This window comes from Carcharodon carcharias (assembly GCF_017639515.1).
Source record: "Carcharodon carcharias isolate sCarCar2 chromosome 24 unlocalized genomic scaffold, sCarCar2.pri SUPER_24_unloc_7, whole genome shotgun sequence".
Lineage (NCBI taxonomy): Eukaryota > Metazoa > Chordata > Chondrichthyes > Lamniformes > Lamnidae > Carcharodon > Carcharodon carcharias.
This window is the reverse complement of record NW_024470620.1, coordinates 285,968-297,723: the sequence shown is the minus strand read 5'-3', so window position 1 is coordinate 297,723 and position 11,756 is coordinate 285,968. Positions and strand designations below refer to the sequence as shown.

At 41.8% G+C, this 11,756-nt stretch overlaps 1 non-coding gene across 1 annotated transcript; it reads left to right on the top strand.

Annotated features, from left to right (window-relative positions):
• Window positions 1–10,333: 10,333 nt before the first annotated feature.
• On the top strand, window positions 10,334–10,464 carry LOC121273557. Its single transcript, XR_005942047.1, has one exon. It is a non-coding gene; the product is annotated as a U11 spliceosomal RNA (small nuclear RNA).
• The last annotated feature ends 1,292 nt before the right edge of the window (window positions 10,465–11,756 follow it).

Genomic DNA, 11,756 nt, shown 5'->3' with positions numbered 1-11,756 from the left:
CACCAATCTATCTGCGTCCAGGGAAACTCTTTTGTCATCCTCAATGTTTGGTGCATTTCACCAATCTGCCTCTTTCCTCCAAAATCCTGCTGCTGTCATCAGTGTTCACTACACTTCACCCATCTTACTGCTCTATTCAAAATCCTGCTGTTACCCTCACTGTTTACCACGTTACACCAACCTGTTTTTTTCCTCCCTATTCCTGCAAAAAAATCACTGTTTATTGTATTTCAACAATCTGTCTGTGCTCTCATCCATCCTGTTGCTATCATACTGGCTATTTAATACGTTTCACAAAATCTCTCTGTGCCCATCCAAATCCTATTGTTACTTTCACTGTGTTCCTTCATTTGATCATTATGCCTTTGTCGACCTGAATCCAATTGTTATGCTTGTCACTGTCTCCTTATATCACCAATCTGTGTATGTGCTCCCAAATGCTGCTGAAATCCTCACTTATTACTACACATCCCCAAACTGAATGTCCCTACCATAGCCTGCTAAATTCCTCACCGTTTACTACATGTCATTAATTTTTCCGTGCACCCCTCTCAAATTATGCTGTCAGCCCCATCACATTTTACTCCATTTCACGAATCTGCCTTTGAAATTCCTAATCCTGCTTTAATCCTCACTGTTTTTTTTAATTTCACGAATATTTTCATGTCCTTCCAAATGCTATTGTTATCCTTACTCTTTGCTACATTTCACAACTATCTCATTTGCTTCCATATGCTGCTGTTACGGCCACTGTTTACCAGATCACACATATCTACATTTGCCCTCCCAAATCCAATGGTTAACCTCACTGTTTATTACATTTCAGAAATCTTTCTGCATCCTCTAAACTCCTTCTACTATCCTCCTCACAGTTCAACAATCTTCCTCTGCTCTACCCAATCATGTTGTTATCCATATGTTTTAATACACTTTATCAATGTGTCTTTGTTCTCTCAATTGTAACTGTCGTCCTCACAGTTTACTACAGTTCACAAATATTTCTGAGTCCTGGCAAAGCCTTCTGTTACTCTCACTGTTTAGCACATTTGACCTATCAGTCTGTGTCTTCTCAAAGCCGGTGTTATACATTTTTTTTTCTATTTTTCATCTATTAGTCTGTGGCCTCACAATCCTGCTGATATCTCTAAAGGTGCCACACTTCAGGAATCTGCCTGTGGCCTCTCAAGAATTGTTGTTATCCTCCTCACTTTGCAGAACGTTTCACCAATCTGTCCCATTCCTCCCAAAAGAAGCTGCTATCTTCATGGTTCATTGCATCTCACCAACCTGCCCGCTTCTCCCAATTCACGCTGCTATCCTCCACATTGGTTAATATATTTCACGATGCTTTGTCCTCCCAAATCCTGCTGTAATCCCCAACGTGCACTACATCTCATTAATTTGTCAATGACCTTGCAAAATCTGCTGCTATCATCACTTGTTTACTACTTTTCACCATTCTGTCTGTATCACCCCTAAATCCTGATCTTATGTTCACATTTACCACATTTTGCCAATATGTATATGTGCTCCCAAATGTTGCTGCTATCCTTGCGGTTAACTGCATTTCAGCATAGACCTGTGTCCTCCCAAATGCTGTTGGTTTCCTGCTTGTTTCCACAAACTGTCTGTGCTTTAAAAATTCTTGCTGTTATCCTCAATGTTCACCACATTGAACCTAACATGTGTGTCCTCACATATCGTGCTGTTGTCTTCACCGTGAACCGCATTTCTCCAATCATCTTGCCTACTCCAAAATCCGGCTGCTACCCTCACTGTTTACTATGTTGATCGATTTGTTTGTGTCCTCCCAAAGCCTGTTGTTATCCTCGTCTCCGTTTACTACGACTCTCAATAATGTGCTTTCGGCAAGCGTTGTTATTTTGAACATTATATGTTAGTCTAATGCCATTTTTATATCAAAAGGAGAATGGACCGTCATACCAGTCATCAGGGAACATCACTTTAAACTCCCATCCAGTCTGAATAATCAGCGATCGATATTTCTTACTGCTTCCTGCCTCATATTAGATATCATATCCAAAATGTCACAGCTCAGCAACCACCCCGCCACCCAATCCCCCTACCCCCTACTCCCCCCCCCACCCCCCCCTGTTCTCATGCACTACCACGCAATCTAAGCTGAATGAAAACTCATGGTCAGTGCATCTGCTATTTACATCATTCAAAACCTCAGCGACCACATACAACCCGTCCAGACTGGATAAATGTTCTGCTTTAATGTGATAAAAAAATGTGCTACATTGAAAGTGGTTAACTTAACATATTATTATTTTCAGTGTGTGTTATAAATGTCGTTTTGCATCGATCCAAATGTTGTCACTCAACGTTTTCCCTCTAATATTAACATGGAACTCAGTTGAATGTATTATCCAATACTGTCAGCGAAGGCATCACCCCAAACACTAAGAGGGACCAGTGGCTCCAGGAGAGGGAGTGAAGAGAGCTGAATCTGAGAACAATATATTGGAATGTTTGAACAATGAATCCGTATCTGAGAATATATTGGAATGTTACAACAATAGATGAGTGTCTGACAACAACTGATTGATTACAACAATGGATAAGCATCTTACAACAATCGATTAGCATGATTCAACAATGGATAAGAATCTACAACCCATTTTTTGAGAGCATGGAGACCATTCTTTTCATTTCGACTCAACTCCCTAATCATTGGCTCGAATCCTGTATCTGAACAATATCTGAGGAGGAACCAGCTTGTTTAGGACGTTCGCTTCAGTTTTAAACCTCAGCTGATTTCTGACCCCATCTCCTTTCAATCCTCATTCCTGCACATTTCTAGAATATCGGCCCCAGGATCTTCAAACATTCCATTTAACTACAGACTAAACCATTCCAAATATCTGCTGACCACACTCTCAGGTGGCAAGCTGCAGAAATAAAGCCCACCCAAATATTCGCTGTCCATATCTGAACTGACAATGAATCCAGTTTGCCACATCAGCACTTTGCCCACTAGCCTAAACCACGAGGCGCTCTGGCAATGCCTACATTTGAATATTTTAACTCATGCGATCAAATCCCTCCATGCCTTTGTCACATCTGATTTTTCAAATCATTACATTCCCCACAACCATGCCTTTGTTCACATTTAAACTGATCCCCTCTCCGCACATGGCACACCATCCACAAACATTCAACCCACCAATGTACGTAACATATCAGGAGTGTGTACCAGCTACAAGTTGCACTGCTGGAAGGAAGTAAGATTTATTGTACAGCGCCTCTCACACCCACGGAAAATACCATCCAGAAGGACAGGGTAGATGGGAGCAAGCGCAACAGGAAGTACCCTTCCAAGTCTATCACTATCATGACTTGGAATTATGTCATTGTTCTTTCAATGTCGCTGGGCCAAATTCCAGTAAATTCCTTCCTAACAGCATTATTGGTGTACCCACAGAACCCCTTGTCCTGCCTCTTTGGAATTCTGTATCAATAAATGGTGTGGGCTGCAGGGCTAGTCATTTCGTTTGTAAGCTGTACATTTCCCCATGATATTCCGACATTGTTTCCAAATTTGCCTTGCAAGGGCTGGTTGGGTGAGTCAGGTAATGAATGTTCAATCAAGCAAACTTTTCAAACAATCTAGCAAATCTGACTTTTAATATTCACATTCATGTGTATGAATGTTTCCTTTGGAAACGCAGATGATTCACTTTCCCTCTTCCGCTATCTCTTCAATTTGTTACCCATTCAGAATTTGTGGAATTCCCTGTGTAAATTGAAGTTCTTTCCTCTGTATCTCTCACTGACTTGCTTTTGGGCTACATAGAGTGACTGGTGTTGCTGCGACAGGAATCAGAAACTATGAAATTGTTTGGGTTCTGTCGCTGGCATCTGGCACTTGGTGTCCCATGTTGGACAGGCGGTTTCAGCAGCTTTGGCATGTGCCTTTGAAATGTGGTGTGTGCCTTTGCACTGAATGCTTGTGTTAGTCACGCTAAGCTAAACATGAGTTCAGCAACACGAAGCAAGGTATCTGATGTTATTGTAAGGAACACTGATCTAATTGCAGCTGAGTATCTTTGATTCACTGCTGTGATTGGAAAGTTATTCGATGTGTTGTTGGATGATTTTCTGCAGGTTGTGTTATGAGGTGAGTCATTCATTCTGCTAAAGAAGAGAATTTGGTGGCCCTGCACAGGACGTCTTTACAGTGCTGCTACAGTAACATGACCAACAAATGGAGCAGAGGCTCCAGCCAGGTAAAATTCTTAAAAGAAGGGAGAGGAGATGGGCTCTGCCCTACCCACCCATGGGATTTCGAAGAACATTTTGCCAACGTTACAATTATCACAGGGACAGAGCGAGAAGTGTCCCTGATTCAAGAAGTGGTTGGTCACAGTGCTGTGTTGCCTTGTTGATGGTTCTCTTCTCTCTTGTTATAGATTGTCATTGCCTGGCATTTGTGTGGCGCAGAAGTTCTCATGTAGATGTCAGCTCAAGCCTGCATATTGTCCAGTTCTTGCTACATTTCGACATGGACTGCTTCAATATCTGACCATTGGTGTTGAACATTATGCAATCATCAACGAACATCCCACTTCTGACCTTCTGGTGCAAAGAAGGTCATTGATGAAGCGGCTGAAGAAGATTGGGCCTAGGACTTTACACTGAAAAACTCCGGAAGTGATGTCCTGGAGCTGATTTGATGGGCCTCCAACAACAACAACCGCCTTCTTTTGTGCTAGGTATGATTGCACCCAGTGGACATATCCTTCACTGAACAAACCTTAATTCATTTGCTTGCTGGTAAAGGTAGAATGAGACGTCTGCGGGCTCATGAGGTTACAGATATTGTGTGAATACAATTCTGCTGCAGCTGATCGCCCACGATGCCTCGTGGTTCTCCATTTTCGACATACGAAATATTTTCGAAATATGCCGCATTTGGCATGGTGGTAGAGCGACACAGCACGATGGAATGAATCGTCAATATGAATGCAGGACATCATCTCCATATGGACACTGCGATGATCACTTTTAAAGATAAAGTCATAGACAGGTGCATCTTCGGCAGGCAGGCTGATGACCACGAGGTCAACTCTTGTAGATTCCCTCAACAACTGCTACAGTCTCAGCCCAGCAGCAATGTATTTTGGATTTGGCCAGTTCGGTCCATGGTGTTACTACCGAATCCCTTTTCGTGATTCACATCGAAGTCCAGCAGCAAAGGTGCATTCAGCAATCCTTCTGCCAAAACCCGCTTCCTGCAAGTGGTGGTCAAAATGGAGGAGTATGGGTTGATCAGGTATGTCGGGCCCATACGTGGTAATCAGCAGGAGGGTCCCTTGCCCATAATTGACCTGATTGTTTGCTAACTCATGGGATCTGGTGTACATGGTGGAAGATCCCACAGCAGCACCCTCGGGACTGCATGTCATTGTGCCACCATTTCTGCTGGGCATCTGGTATCTCAGCAGTCACTTCCTAGAAGAGCCTTGGATGAAGAACAACAAAACCTGAGGATTCATCTGTCCACAGCTACATCAATTTGTTCACTATCTCTTCCCTGGTGTTTGTATTTTCCTGAGTACCTCGCTCATTTCCATTACCACATTTACTGCTATTTCTGGGATGTTACATGTTAGCAGTTAAAAAAACCTCTTCAATTCATCTGACATCTCCTTACTTTGCATTCTAAATTTCCCATTTGAACTTACTATAGGACCAATGCTCACTTTGTTAACTTTTTCCGTACTAAAATATCTTTCTAAACTCTTACTATCTGCCCTAATATTTCTATTTTTTGCCACTTTTATTCGATTTTTTCACATTATCAATCTTTTTCTCAGCATTTGTTGTTCTTTCTTTTACTACCAATCTTCTGACCTGCCATCCCTCTTTTCACAAATGCATGATTTTCCTTTCCGTTTATACTGTATTTATTTATTTTTGAACATATTTAACCACAGATTGTGGGTTTGGACATTTTCTTTCAATTGGGAATTTTATACTATGTGTATACTTAAATATCCATTCAAACGTCTGCCACTGCATCTCTTTGACTTACCCCACAATTCATGCGTCAATTCATTTTAGCTAGCTTTGTATTGAGACCTTCATAATTGTTCATATTTACGTTTAATATACTCTGTTAGAACCTATTATTATCTGCATAAAGCTGAATGAAAATAAAAATGATATTATGATCGCTGTCTCCTAGAGATGACTTCGCTTCAATTAACACTATCTCGATGCACAATGCCAGGTCTGGAATAGCCAGCTTTCCAGTTGGTTCCATAACGTGCTTTTCTACGGTACTGTTCTGAAGCATTCTATCAATTCTTAATTTAAGCTGCTCTTGTCGTTTAACTTTCATAGCCTTTTTGGTGGTTAAACTACCCCACGATTTGTGCTCTATTATTCTGAGAAGTTCACATTTACTCTTGTTTGTAAAATGTTCTGGTACGTTTTTTTTTTTAAATAGAGGGCCTGTGCAGCACTCCCTCAAGATACTTAATGCCTTTATTATTCCCCATGTCAAACCTAATAGCTTCTAGATGCTGCTTTCCTGTACTTAGGCCGTTGCTTTCTATTGCGCTAATATCACCAAATAACTAGTAGAGCCATGGCTCCATCTTGTCCAACTTCCTGTTCAGCATAATTGTAGCGTACGCTTCAACATTCAGGTCCCAGTCTGTATCACCCTGTAGCCATGCCTGTGTGAAGGTGTCGGGTCATACTTACATACTTCTATTGTGTTGTTAGTTTATTTATTTTGTTTTAAATGTTACATGTATTTAGATACTGACACTTTACTTTTGTCCATTTATCATTTTTATATCACCAAACTTATCTGTCAATTTGCTTTTAGATTTGTATTCTCTGTCCATTCCTGGCGCTTTCTGATTACCAGTTTCCAATTCAAAATATTTCTCTGTTGCCTTCCACACCACTCCGGAATTGTTCAGCTCCGTCAGAACTTCTGATGGGAAGGTGAATTGGGACTCAATTTCCTGCTCTTCCACTTAGGTTTATAACATATCCAAAAGCGTCATATAGAGAGATTGAAATGAGAAGGAGTGTGAACATTGTGCAATCCGACCTAAAAGCATAATAAGCATAATAACCAGAGAATGCGGATTTAAAAGAAGTCCAACCAGGAGAATGTGCATGTATTTCTGACCAGAATTTTAAAGCCCAAATGATAGTGTGAAGAATCAGATGTGCACTTATCTATACAATTATAATACCTTTAATGGAATGGGCTAAATGCCAATATGATCAGTGAAACAACCTTATGCGAGAACCAATAGACTCTTTAGATTCAAGTTCAACTCTACAGATTTCAAGAGAGATAATCGAGGGACAGAATCTTATACAACCAGAAACAAAGCTGAGAATAGAGGCAGGAAGTTCGGTCAAAATATCACAATGCATTTCACTCTGAGCTCGGAATGAAGGCAGAGACAATGTGAGGGCGATAGGATACAAGTAATTACATTTATGTTAGAACAAAAATCTTGGCGTTTGGAGAGATGTGGACTAAACGGTTAATGTTAATTATGCGAATAGACAGCCTACAACAGCAGAAATGTAGGATCAGTTGACAGCTAAGTATGCTGAGATTCTTCTTTGTAAACCATTTGCTAAGTCTTGCACTCTACATAGTTAGCAGAATGTCCACCATAAGCTATGGTTTAACAGCAGACAAGCCTTCAGTGTGATCTATGAATCCTGACTAATGATGACCTCATCTAAGTCCGACAGGGATGGTGACAGAGGCACCACCAGCAGATCCAAGGAGGATTTCGAGATTATGGTATGTGCCTCCGTTACCACCACCATTCTTTCCCTCAGTGACCCTTGGTCATCCGGTCCAAACTGGGTATATGTTATTTTTTATTGTGTCAAAAAAGTGTTGGATTGGAAGGCATTAACTGAACCTGTTTGTTTAGTGACTGTATGTAATGTCAGGCTCCATGCATCCTAATTGTGCCACTGGAGGGTTTCCCTCTCAAATTAATAAGCGACACTTTTCAATGTGTCATCCCATAGTATCAGCAGGAGCATAACCTCGAAGACCGACAGGGACCAGTGGCTCCAGAGAGAGGGAGAGGAGAGATCAGAATCTGAGAAAAATAGATTTGAAGGTTCTAAGAATGGAGCAGAGTTGGAGAACAACAGATTGGAATTTTACAACAATGGAACAAAATTTGAGACCAATAGATCATAATGTGCCAGTAATGGGCAGGGGTTTATATGCTGCTCTTCACTATATTTCACAAGATGGGACACCTTTAGCACAGCGGATCCAATACGTACTTCACGTTATTCAAGCGGGTTACTATCCCATGCTGGCTGTTGTTGGAGTTCCTGGTAAGTTTCTCAATTAAGTTATTTGCATTTTAAAATATGTTTAGCTACATTACTGCACTTTTGGTTATAAATGTGGAAAGATTGAAGCCTTTCCCTTCAGCTCCAGTCACAAAATCCATTTCCCAATTTACAGCTTTGCTACCTCTCCGGTTGATATCATAAAGTCAGAGAGGGATAGAGGCCATCAGCACAGGAAAAAAGGAACTTCGGCCCATCGAGTCTGTACCGGTCAACCAAATGCCTAACCATCCCAATCTCATTTCTGTGCAATAGGCCCATAGCTTTGAAAGACATGGCATCTCAAGTGCTCATCCAAAAATGTCTTAAATGTTATGAGGGTTTCTGCCTCTTCCAAACTTTCAGGCAGTGGGTTCAAGGTTCCCACCACCCTCTGGGTGAAAACATTCTTCCTCACATCCCGCCTACACAGCATGCCCCTTACAATTAATCTACTACCCCTGGTTATTTATCGCACCACCAGGGGGAAAAGTTGCTTCCTGTCTACCCTTTCATTGCCCGTAATAATTTAACACATTGCAACCAATGTCCCCCCTTAATATCCTCTTCTCCAGGGAAAATAACGCCCGTATTTCCAATTTCTCCTCATAACTGAAACTCTCCAGCCCAGGGAAATCCTGTTGAATCTCCTCTGCACTCTCTGTGGTGCAATCACGCCCTTCCTATAATGCGGATAAAGAACACAGTACCCCAGCTGTAGCCTAACCAGCATTTTATTTGCTTCCAGCATAATTTTTGCTCTTGTATTTTATGCCTCGGCTAACAAAGTAAAACATCCTATAAGCCTCCTTATCCAACTTATCTACCTGTCCCGCCGTCTTAAGGGACAGTTGGACATGTACACCAAGGTCCCCCTGATCCTGGATACTTCCCAGGGTCCTACCATTCAACGTGCATTCCCCTGCATTGTTTGTGCTGCCCAAGTGCATCACCTCGCAGTTATCAAAATTAAATTCGATTTGCCTCTGGTCAGCCCATCTTACCAGACCCTCTATATCCATCTGTAATCAAAGGCAATACTCCTTAATATTATCGACCCATCCAATTTCCATGGCATCCGTGAGCTTACTGATCAAACCCTCCACAGTTAAGTATAAATCGTTCATATTTACCGAAAACAGCAAGGGGCATAACACCCGATCCCTGTGGAACCCGCCTGGACACAGGCGTCCATTCACAAAACAACCGTTGACCATCAAATTCTGCTTCCTGCCACACAGACAATTCTGGATCCTATTTACAAAACTACCCTTGATGCCATGGGCTCTCAGCTTCTTTATAACTCTCCCATGCGGTACCTCATCAAAATGCATGCTGGACTCCAACTAGACTACGTCAAATGCATTGGCCTCATCTACACACCTGGTCAACTCTTCAAATAATTTAATCAAATTTGTCAGCGTGACATCCCCTTAACAAAACAATGATGATTGTCCTTGGTTAATTCCTGCCTCTCCAAGTGAAGATTAATTATGTCCCTCAGAATTGCTTCCAATACTTCTCCACCACTGAGTTTAGACTGACTGGCTTGCAGTTCCCTGGTTTATCTCGTCGTCCCTTCTTTAATAACCGTTACTCAATGGCTGTCCTCCAGCCCTCTGGTGACTCTCCTGTGGCCAGAAAGGTTTTGATAATTATTGCCAGGGCCCATGTTATCTCCTCCCTTGACTCACTCAACACACTGGGATAGATTTCATCCGTGCCTGGAGATTTATCTCCTTTTATGCCTAACAGGCCATTTTGAAACTCCTGCTATTCTGTGGTAATTTATTAAATTAAAGCACAGTCCTTCTGCCTGAATTCTGGGCCCAGATCGTCCCTCTTACTTTTGAACGGCGACATAAAGTACTCAGTCGGAACACTACCAACACCTTACGGCTCCGGACACAAATTACCACTGTGGTCCTTAATGGGCCGTACACTTTCCCTCGTTATCTTCTTACTCTTAATGTGCTTCTAAAATGGCACATGGACGAGGTGCTTGCGCTTTATCTGTGCGGATTCTATATCAAGAGTTTTCGGAATCACAATTTCTGTTTCTTGGAGCTGCTGGTGATTGTTTTTCTCGGCGCTCCGCAAAAAAAAAAATAAATAAAATAACGTTGGGTTTTCCTTTATATTACCTGCAAATGTTTTTCATGCCACCATTTTGCTCTCTTAATTCCCCTTTTCTCTTTCCCCCATACACATTATACGCTGCTCCAGTGCTTCCGTTGTTTTGAGTCCTAGGGATCTGCAATAAGCTTCCCTTTTTCTGTAAATCCAATCCTGTGTGTCCCTCGTCATCAAGGATCGCCTGGATTTGTTGGTCCCATCCTTTGTCCTTACTTGAATATGTTGGCCCTGTTCTCTGTCAAATTCCTTCCTGAATGATTCCCCCCTACTCTGATGCAGATTTATCGAAAAACTGTTGCTCCCAGTCCAATCTGGGCAGCTCATATGTGACCTTATAAAAATCGGCTTTACCCCAACTTAGAAGTCTGATATCTTGCCCATCCTTCTATTTTCCATAACAACCTTTATTGTAATGGAGTTATGATCACTATTTGCAAACATGTGCCCTGACTGATAACTATACTACTTGCCCTTCTTCATTCCCTAAAATTAATATTAGGACCACCCCCTCTCTTGGAGGCCCTTCTACGTGGTGGCTCAAAAAGATCTCCTGGATGCAATTCAGTCATTCTGCTCCCTCTAAACCTATTATGGTATGACTAACCCAGGTAATGTTGGCGAAGCTTAAATCCCCCAATCTTACTGCCCTATTATACTTACACTTCTCTGAAATCTTCCTGCATATCAGCTTTTCTATTTTTCACTGACCGCTTGGGAGCCTTTCATACATTCCAAGCAATATGATTGCTCATTTTTGATTTTCAGTTTACCGCATGTTGCAATTGATTTGTTGATCATAATTGCGTTAACCCCGACTCTTTTTCCTCCTTCCCGATCTCGTCTGAAGACCCCATTACCTGGAATATTGAGCTGCCAATACTGCCCCTTTCTCAACCATGTCTCTGTGACATTAATGACATCATACTTCCACGTGTGAATTTGTAACCTAAAATCATCTGCCTTATTGCTTAGATTCCTTGCATTCAAATTTATACCATCCAGCCTTGCCAAACTCACCTGTGCTTTAACTGGTGTTTAATTTCCATGCCTTCCAGACTTACTTGCACTGTCTTCTATTTTTGGATGTGCATCACCACCTGCTGAAGCTGCCTTCAGCATCGTATCCAGCTGCCAAGTTAGTTTTAACACTCCCCAACAGCTCTAGAAAACCTGTCTGCAAGGATGTTGGTCCCATTCTCGTTCAGGTGCAACCCGTTCGCTTTTACAGGTTCCAACACCACTGGACATGATCC